General features: G+C 48.9%; 1 non-coding gene across 1 annotated transcript; it reads right to left on the bottom strand.

Annotated features, from left to right (window-relative positions):
- Positions 1-4,612: 4,612 nt before the first annotated feature.
- On the bottom strand, positions 4,613-4,688 carry LOC144678311 (small nucleolar RNA SNORD24). Its single transcript, XR_013576036.1, has one exon. It is a non-coding gene; the product is annotated as a small nucleolar RNA SNORD24 (small nucleolar RNA).
- Positions 4,689-10,484: the final 5,796 nt, after the last annotated feature.

The following is a 10,484-nucleotide window of genomic DNA, read 5'->3' as shown; positions in this document are numbered from 1 at the left end:
GAGAGGCACAGACACACACACAGACACAAAGAGGCACAGACACACAAAGGGGCACAGACACACAGACACAGACACACACACACAAAGAGGCACAGACCCACACACACAGACACATAGAGGGGCACTGACGCACAGTGAGGCACAGACACACACACACAGACACACAGAGAGGCACTGACACACACACACAGACACACAGAAGGCACAGACACACAGAGGGGCACAGACACACAGAGAGACACACACAGACACACAGAGGGGCACAGACACACACACACAAAATAAAAATCTCGGAACTCCCTCCCTAACAGCACTGTGGGTGTACCTACACCACACGGACAAAATCCAGGAACTCCCTCCCTAACAGCACCGTGGATGTACCTACACCACATGGACAAAATCCTGGAACTCCCTCCCTAACAGCACTGTGGGTGTACCTACACCACACGGACAAAATCCTGGAACTCCCTCCCTAACAGCACTGTGGGTGTACCTACACCACATGGACAAAATCCTGGAACTCCCTAACAGCACTGTGGGTGTACCTACACCACATGGGACAAAATCCTGGAACTTTCTCCCTAACAGCACTGTGGGTGTACCTACACCACATGGACAAAATCCTGGAACTTTCTCCCTAACAGCACTGTGGGTGTACCTACACCACATGGACAAAATCCTGGAACTTTCTCCCTAACAGCGCTGTGGGTGTACCTACACCACAGGACAAAATCCTGGAACTCCCTCCCTGACAGCACTGTGGGTGTACCTACACCACATGGACAAAATCCTGGAACTTTCTCCCTAACAGCGCTGTGGGTGTACCTACACCACATGGACAAAATCCTGGAACTCCCTCCCTGACAGCACTGTGGGTGTACCTACACCACATGGACTGCAGCGGCTCAAGATGGCAGCTCACCACCACCTTCTCAAGGGGCAATTAGGGATAGGCAATAAATGCTGGGCCCAGCCAGTGACACCCACATCCCAAAGATTTTTTAAAATCTCAGTGGGTCCCAGTGACAACCACCCACCTTCCACCATCCAGTATTAGGGTAAAGAAACTGTTCAGGCCTGGTGCTCTGCTTCGGGCTGGAGGAATCTACATCCCCAATACCTTCACCCACTTGCACATGGTGTGCCCATCTATCTGCTGCCCTTGTCCTTCTAGATGGTAGTGGTTGTGGGTTTGGAAGGTGCTGCCTAAGGAGCCTTGGTGAATTCCTGCAGTGCATCTTGTAGATGGTACACACACTGCTGCTACTGTGTGTCGGTGGTGGAGGGAGTGAATGTTTGTGGATGTGTAATCTAACCCGCGATATTGGGACACTTGCGTTAAACGAAGGGCCGCGGACATCTCTCTCTCTCTGTGGGTTGCACTGGCGGGTTGACCTGGGTAAAAGCCAAGCAGCTACAGGTCTTCCTGTGGATCAGCCTGGTCAGTGGAGCTTTCCCCTTCACAATGCAGCACGGGGCACCCACCTTACAACACAGGGCAGGGAGGAACACCCCCAGCTGAATGAGACACGGTGCGGGATGGGGGTTGGGGGAGAGAGAAGAGCCAAACGGTGAATGAAACTGTTCTCCCCAGAAACTGCACCAAGAGCTTTGCAGCCGCGGGGTTACTAATAAAGGGTAAAAGCTGAACGGACTGGTCAGCTGAATGGATCCCAGACCGGGGAAGTGTGAAGTAATGTATTGGGAGAAAAGCAAAGACAAGGGAAAAACACTGGAGAACACGGAGAAGTCTGGGGGTACGGCAGGGGGGTCTTGGAGTGCATGTCCACAGACCCCTGAATGTAGTAGGACAGGGAGATAAGATGGTTCAGACGACACACGGGATCCCTGCCTCTATTACCCAGACGAGAGGAGCTGGGAGAGGTGAACCCAGAGATTGGTGGAAAAATCTCAGCAGCATCTGTGGAGAGAGAACCAACAGGTCACATTTCGAGCCTTTGTGACTCTTCTTCATCCAGACTCGAGCTGTTCACTCTGTTTCTCTCTCCACAGACGTTGTCAGACCTGCTGACTTTTCCCACCATTCTCTGGTTTTATTTCAGATTTCCAGCATCCGCATTATTCTGCTTTTATTCTAAGAGCTGGGAGGTTATTCCAAAACTGTATAAAACACTGGTCAGGCCACAGCCGGAGTACTGCGTGCAGATCTAGACCCCACAGTATTGGAAGGATGTGATCGGACTAGAGGGCTCACAAGGCTGTTGCCGGGGCTGGAGAATTTTAGCGATGAGGAAAGATTGGAGAAGCTGGGGTTGTTCTCCTTGGGACAGAGGAGACTGAGGGGAGATTTAATAGAAGTGCATATAACTGGGAGGGGCCTTGATAGTGTGGACAGGAAGGCCCTATATCCCCTCATTATAGATTCCTCAACCTGGAGGCAGAGGTTTTAGCTAAGAGGTAGGTTTGGAGGAGATGCGAGACAGCTGGCACAGACAGGATGGGCTGAACGGCCACCTTCTGTGTTATAATCATTCTGTTCTATTGGTTCATCCTGAGGACAGCCCAGAGTGGGGTTTGGGCAGAGAGTGTGTGACCAAGAGGCTGTTCAAGAACATGCAATGTGGGGGTAAAGCTGGTAAAGCGGGCCTGAGGTAGCAAGTCTCCACAATGCCACTGATTGATAGGACGGACTCGAGGGGCTGAATGGCCTCTGATATTCATCGAGTGTCCCGGGAGTCAGCTTACCTCAATAGGGTCCACGTTGTGAGCCCCAATCACCCGTTGAGCTTCCCTGCTTTCCACCAGTGTGGTCACAGTCTTCACACCAGTGAAGATATAGAGATGGATAACAGTCAGTGGAATTATCATGCAGGGATTTTATCCTCCAATCAGACAGTATTGTTCAGCGAGATACCGGAGCTGGGTGACACTGATCACCATTAACACAAGACGTACAATACCAGAGTGTGAACTGCCCATAATGTCAACCTGCAGAGCACATCTCACAGGCAGAAACGGCCAGCGAGTCAAAGGAGGAGGCAGGAGGACAAGTGAAGTCAAACGCTTGAGCTAAGAGTTTGGTTTCTGGAAGGGTCGGAGAGGAGAGAGAGATGGAGAAGGTCAGGGAGGGGATTGCAGAGCCTGGGGCCCAGGTAGCTGAAGGCAGGGCCACCAATGGTAGGATGGCAATGTGCCAGAGGCCAGAGACTGAGGCGCTGAGAGTTCGGGGGGAGTGGGGTGGGGTGCGTGTAGGGGTGTTAAGGGGTGACAGAGGCAAGGAGAGGGGCCCAAGCAGGGAATTCAGGATTTTAAACAGGAGGTGTCAGGGGGCTGGGAGCCAATAGAGTGCATCTACATTCAGACTGGAGGCAATTTATACCAGCTCCCCTGTCACACAGTGCGGGGGTGATTCAGCATTTGGGTCAATAACAGCCCACAGGTCTGAGTCACATGAAAAACAAAATGACGCAATACCATGAAGGAACTGATACCCAGGTCAAAGCCCCCACTATCAGTGAGGCACAGCTAAAAGCTCCAAACAGCAGTCAGTAGCTTCTCCTCAGTTGTCTCTACTCGAATGGGCTGTTTGTCCCTCATGGTGCCCGATTTTATAGCCTGGATGAGCAGATTATAGTTTCAATATTCCCGTGTCCTTGCGCACTGGAGCACACACACTTTTCCTACACCCTCTGTGTTCACTGCTGACCAGCAGAGCCGCAATCTTATCTCCCTCCTCACCGCCTCACCCCAGCAGCTATAACCGGAGATGGTGGTGTAGGGTAATGTTGCTGGGCTAGTAATCCAGAAACCCAGGCCTCCGGGGACCTGGGACCATGAGAGCTGGTGGAATTTAAATTCAATGAATAAATTTGGAATATAAAGCTAGTCTCAGTCATGGTGACCATGAAGCTAAGACTCCACACCTCAGCTGGAGACATACAGGAGGCAGTTTTCACTAAATGTCTACATTCCCTCTTCCGTCTCAAGCACCAGTTCCGAGCTCATGTTTTCATTCACGTTTGACAGGAGGATCACAAGCAGTAGCTTAGTGAGGGCTTCAGACGATAGGATACCAGACCAAAGCTCTAAACTTTAAGCTTAAAACATGACCTAACAACTTCAATCTGGTATGCTGAAACAGGCTTGTCTCTCTCTCTCTCCCCTTCCTCACAAAATCTGTCAGAGAAAATGAACTGATTGTAAGTCAGTCATAGGGACTCGAAATGTTAACTGTGTTCCTCTATGCAGACGCTGATAGACCTGCTGAGTTTTTCCAGGTATTTCTGTTTTTGTTTTGGATTTCCAGCATCCGCAGTTTTTTGCTTTTATGAAACTATCATCGATTGTTGTAAAAACCCATCTGGGTCACTAATGTCCCTTTAGGGAAGGAAATCTGCCCTCCTTACCCGGTCTGACCTACATGTGACTCCAGACCCACAGCGAAGTGGTTGATTCTTAACTGCCCCCTGAAATGGCCGAGCAAGTCACTCAGTTCAAGGGCAATTAGGGATGGGTAACAAATGCTGACCTTGCCAGCGACACCCACATCCCATGAAAGAATAAAGGGAATGATCATGAACACCAGAATGCATCAGGATTACATTTTAAACTTAATTCCCGGTAAACTCCATACCCTTGATTGAACACACAATGCATCAGAAATCTTGGTGGTTAGCAATCGGTAATCACCAGAAATCAGACAGCAAATATTCTTCATATCACTTGCAAAGTGTCTTCTTAACAAGCTAGTATTGCAGGTCAATGAGGCTTTTACTTTAGACAACCGGACGAGGTGTATCCAAGGACACTGAGGGAAGTGAGAGTGGAAATTCCAGAGACATGAGTGATAATCTTCCAGTCTTCCTTAGACACAGGGGTGGCGCCAGAGGACTGGAGAACTGCAAACGTTACACCCTTGTTCAAAACAGGGTGTAAGGATAAGCCCAGCAACTACAGGCCACTCAGTTTAACTTCAGTGGTTGGGAAACTTCTAGAAACAATAATTCAGGACAAAACTAATAGTCACATTGACAAATGTGAGTGAATTAAGAAAAGCCAGCATGGATCTGTTTAGCGAATATCGTGCTCATTAACTAACTAGGAATTTTTTTGGAAGAGGTAACAGAGAGAGTTGATGAGGGTAATGCTGTTGATGTGGTGTACATGGACTTCCAAAAGGTGTATAATAAAGTGCCGCACAACAGACTTGTGAGCAAAGTTATAGCCCGTGGAATAAAGGGGACAGTAGCAACATGGATACAAAACTGACTGAGTGACAGGAAACAGTGAGTAGTTTTGGGGCTGGAGGAAGGTTTATTGTGGAGTTCCCCAGGGGTCGGTATTGGGACACTTGCTCTTCCTGATATATATTAATGACCTACACCTTGGTGTACAGGGCGTGATTTCAAAGTTTGCAGATGATATGAAACTTGGGAGCATCGTGAGCTGTGCAGAGGAACGTGCAGAACCTCAGAAGGACATAGACACGTTGGGCGGATGGGTGACATGAAGTCCAATGCAGAGAATTGTGAACTGATTCAATTTGGTTGGAAGAACATGGAGAGAGAATATAAAAGAAAGGATACAACTCTAAAGGGGGTGCGAGGGCAGAGGGACCTGGGTGTATATGTGTATAAATCATTGAAGATGGCAGGACAGGTGGAGAGAGCAGTTAATACAGCAAATCGTATCCTGGGCTTTATTAACAGGGGCATCGAGTACAAGAGCAGGGAGGTGATGTTGAACTTGTATAAGACGCTATAATGAAAACAGAAAATGCTGGAAAAGCTCAGCAGGTCTGGCAGCATCTGTGGAGAGAGAAACAGGGTTAACGTTTCGAGTCTGTAAGGCCCTAGTTCGGCCTCAGCTGGAGTATTGTGTCCAGTTCTGGGCACTGAGTGCAGAAAAGATTCACGGGAATGGGTCCAGGGATGGGGAACTTCAGTTATGAGGATAGATCAGAGAAGCTGGGACTGTTTACCTTGGAGAGGAAAAGGTTGAGAGGAGATTTGATAGAGGTTTTCAAAATCATGAAGGGTCTGGACAGGGTAGATAGATCCTTCCATTGGTGGAAGGATTGAGAACCAGAGGACAAAGATTTAATGTGATTGGCTAAAGAAGCAATGGAGACGTGAGGAGAAACTTTCACACAGCGAGTGGTTAGGGTCTGGAATGCACTGTCTGAGAGTGTGGTGGAGACAGGGTCAATCGAGTGGTTAGGGTCTGGAATGCACTGTCTGAGAGTGTGGTGGAGACAGGGTCAATCGAGTGGTTAGGGTCTGGAATGCACTGTCTGAGAGTGTGGTGGAGACAGGGTCAATCGAGTGGTTAGGATCTGGAATGCACTGTGTGAGAGTGTGGTGGAGACAGGGTCAATCGAGTGGTTAGGATCTGGAATGCACTGTGTGAGAGTGTGGTGGAGACAGGGTCAATCGAGTGGTTAGGATCTGGAATGCACTGTCTGAGAGTGTGGTGGAGACAGGGTCAATCGAGTGGTTAGGGTCTGGAATGCACTGTGTGAGAGTGTGGGGGAGACAGGGTCAATCGAGTGGTTAGGGTCTGGAATGCACTGTCTGAGAGTGTGGTGGAGACAGGGTCAATCGAGGCTTTCAAAACGCAATTAGACTGTTATCTGAAATGGAAGAATGTGGGGGCTACGGGGAGAAGGTGGGGCAAGGCCACTAGATGGATTGCTCCTTCAGAGAGCCAGCACAGAGACAATGGGCCAAATGGCCTCCTTCTGTGCTGTAACCATTCTATGAGCAGAGTCTTGCTGAATCTAGAACCCGTGGTGTACCAGGACTGCAGGAGTATTTTCCTATGGATGGTGGAGTGGAGAATGCGCAGAGTTCTGGGCGTTTTGGATGCAGCTACTCGCAGGGCCCTAGACCGCGGACAAGGGGAGAATAATCACTTACCAGCTCTTAGGACAGGCGGCCTCCTGGTGGGCACATCGCCTTTTCCCACTGCCTTCAGTTCCTCCCGGGCAAGCAGCCTCCTCCGCTTCTCCTGTCTCGCCCACAGTAGCCACCGCCCTCTTGAGAGATCCCATCTCCTTTCGGAAGGAGGACAGGGTGTACACACCTGGTGTACTGGCTAAAAATCCTCCCTTAGTCAACATCACTGTTGTCCTGTGAGGAGAGAGTGAGTGTGGATATAGTAACACACGGCACTCTCTATACATTACCAATATCTCACACACTGCCCCACGGAGAGAGTCTACATGGATGTGCAAACCACAGCATCCAACAGAGCTCAATCACAGAAGCCCCTACTTACCCTCTCCCCCACCACACCCGAAATTCAGTCATTCGGGTGCAGGAGGCTATTCAGCCCATCCAGTCCAAGCTGTCCCCCTGTAGAGCAGTCCAGTCAGTCCCATTCTCCCGCTCGATCCCCGTAATCCTGCAGGTTTAACTCCCTCGACACCCGTCCAATTTCCTTTAGAAACCTTTCCTCGTCTCCACTCTCCCCACTCTCGTGGGCAGCGAGTTCCTGCTCATTACCACTCGCTGTGTTAAAATGTTCCTCCTCACATCCACCTCTTGTCCAAAACCTTCAACCTGTGTCTCCTAATACTGGGCGATATATTAGCACGGATAAAGGATTGGATAACGGATAGAAAGCAGAGAGGGGGCATAGACAATGATTTTGTAAGTTGGCAGGCAGTGAGTAGTGGAGTGCCACAGGGATCAGTGCTGGGCCCTCAGCTCTTTACAATCTATATTAATGGCTTAGATGAAGGGACAGAGAGTAATGGATCTAAGTTTGCTGATAGCTAGGGGGGAAGGTAAGCTGCGTGGAGGACACTGAGAGGCTGCTGAGAGATATTGACAGGTTAGGTGAGTGGACAACAAGATGGCAGATGGAGTATGATGTGGGGAAGTGCGAGGTTATTCACTTTGGTTGTTAGAATAGAAAAGCAGAATATTTTTTTAAAAGGTGTGAAACCTTGTAAGTGTTGATGTTCAGAGAGACTTGGGGTGTGTTCATGGAGGAAATGCAGACAGTGAACAAGCAGGTCCAGGAATTAGGAAGGCAAATGGCATGTTGGCCTTCATCACAAGGAGATCGCAGTACAAGAATAAGACCATAAGACCCTAAGACATAGGAGCAGAAATTAGGCCATTCGGCCCATCGAGTCTGCTCCACCATTCAATCATGGTTGATAAGTTTCTCAACCCCATTCTCCCACCTTCTCCCCGTAACCTTTGATCCTCTTACCAATCAAGAACCTATCTATCTCGATCTTAAATACACTCAATGACCTGGCCTCCACAGCCTTCTGTGGCAATGAATTCCATAGATTCACCACTCTCTGGCTAAAGAAGTTTCTCCTCATCTCTGTTCTAAAAGGTCTTCCCTTTACTCTGAGGCTGTGCCCTCGGGCCCTAGTCTCTCCTACTAATGGAAACATCTTCCCCACGTCCACTCTATCCAGGCCTTTCAGTATTCTGTAAGTTTCAATCAGATCCTCCCTCATCCTTCTAAACTCCAACGAGTATAGACCCAGAGTCCTCAAACGTTCCTCATATGTTAAGCCTTTCATTCCTGGGATCGTTCTTGTGAACCTCCTCTGGACCCTCTCCAGGGCCAACACATCCTTCCTGAGATACGGGGCCCAAAATTGCTCACAATATTCTAAATGTGGTCTGACCAGAGCTTTATAAAGCATCAGCAGCACATCCCTGTTTTTATATTCTAGTCCTCTCGAAATAAATGCCAACATTGCATTTGCCTTCCTAATTACCGACTCAACCTGCAAGTTAACCTTAAGAGAATCCTGGACTAGGACTCCCAAGTCCCTTTGCACTCGAGATTTCTGAATTCTCTCCCCATTTAGAAAATAGTCTATGCCTCTATTCTTCCTACCAAAGCACATGACCTCATACTTGCCCACGTTGTATTCCATCTGCCACTTCTTTGCCCATTCTCCTAACCTGTCCAAATCCTTCTGCAGCCTCCCCACCTCCTCAATACTACCTGTCCCTCCACCTATCTTTGTATCATCTGCAAACTTAGCCAGGAAGCCCTCAGTTCCTTCATCTAGATCATTAATGTATAAAGTGAAAAGTTGTGGTCCCAACACTGACCCCTGGGGAACTCCACTAGTCACCAGCCACCATCCTGAGAAGGACCCCCTTATCCCCACTCTCTGCCTCCTGCCAGACAGCCAATCTTCTATCCATGCTAATACCTTGCCTCTAACACCATGGGCTCTTAACTCTAGAAGTCTCACTCCAGTTCTCCAGGGTTTTGGGGAGACCACATCTGGAATAGTGTGTGCAGTTCTGGTCTCCACATTTAAGAAAGGATAGACTTACACTGGGGTCTGTACAGTGAAGATTCACTAGATTGGTCCCTGGGATGAGGGGGTTGTCCGATGATGAGAGGCTGAGTAAATTGGGTTTATATTCCCTGGAGTTTAGAAGATTGAGAGACGATCTCATTGAAACACACAAGATTCTGAAGGGGTTTGACGGGGTGGACGCTGAGAGATTGTTTCCCCCTGGTCGGAGAATCTAAAACACGGGGGCTCAGTCTCAGGATAAGGGGCCGATCATTTAGGGCTGAGATGAGGAGAAATTTCTTCACTCAAAGGGTTTGTGAATCTTTGGAATTCTCTACCCCAGAGGGTTGTGGACGCCCCATCGCTGGATACGTTTAAGGCCGGGATAGACAGGTTTTTGGTCTCTCAGGGAATTAAGGGATAAGGGGAGCGGTCAGGAAAATGGAGTTGAAGCCTCAGCCATAATCGTATCGAATGGAGCAGGCTCGATGGACGTGTGGTCTAGTCCTGTTCCTATTTCTTATGTTCTTATGTCCGAGTTCTTGTATCATCGGCCAATGGGAACAGCTTTTGTCTACCTTATTTAAACCTGTCCTTATCTTGTCCACCTCTATCAAACCTCCCCTCAATCTCCTTTGCTCCAAGGAGAACAATCCCAGGTTCTCCAGCCAAAACTTGTAACTAAAATCCCCCCATCCCTGGAATCATTCTGGTAAATCTCCTCCGCACCCTCCCAAGGACCCTCACAACCTTCCTAAATGGTGGTGACCAGAACTGGACACAATATTCTAGTTGGGGCCTAACCAGGGCTTTATAAACATTCAGCAGAACCTCCCTGTTTTTTTACTCAATGCCTTATGTTTATGAAGCCCAAGATCCCATACACTTTGCTACATGCGTTCTCGATATGTCCTGCGGATGTCACTCACAAAGCCAGCATTTATTGCCCATTCCTAATTGCCCCTTGAGAAGGTGGTGGTGAGCTGCCTTCTTGAACCGCTGCAGTCCATGTGGTGTAGGTACACCCACAGTGCTGTTAGGGAGGGAGTTCCAGGATTTTGACCCAGCGACAGCAAAGGAACGGCCGATATATTTCTAAGTCAGGATTGATGAGTGACTTGGAGGGGAACTTCCAGGTGGTGGTGTTCCCATCTCTCTGCTGCCCTTGTCCTTCTAGATGGTAGTGGTGGTGGGTTTGGAAGGTGAGGTTTAGGTTATGAAGTAAATTCCTCCA

The sequence above is a fragment of the Cetorhinus maximus genome, unplaced genomic scaffold (assembly GCF_964194155.1).
Source record: "Cetorhinus maximus unplaced genomic scaffold, sCetMax3.hap1.1 HAP1_SCAFFOLD_4000, whole genome shotgun sequence".
Classification (NCBI taxonomy): Eukaryota; Metazoa; Chordata; class Chondrichthyes; order Lamniformes; family Cetorhinidae; genus Cetorhinus; species Cetorhinus maximus.
Note: the sequence above shows the minus strand (reverse complement) of the source record. Positions and strands in the feature narration are given on the sequence as shown.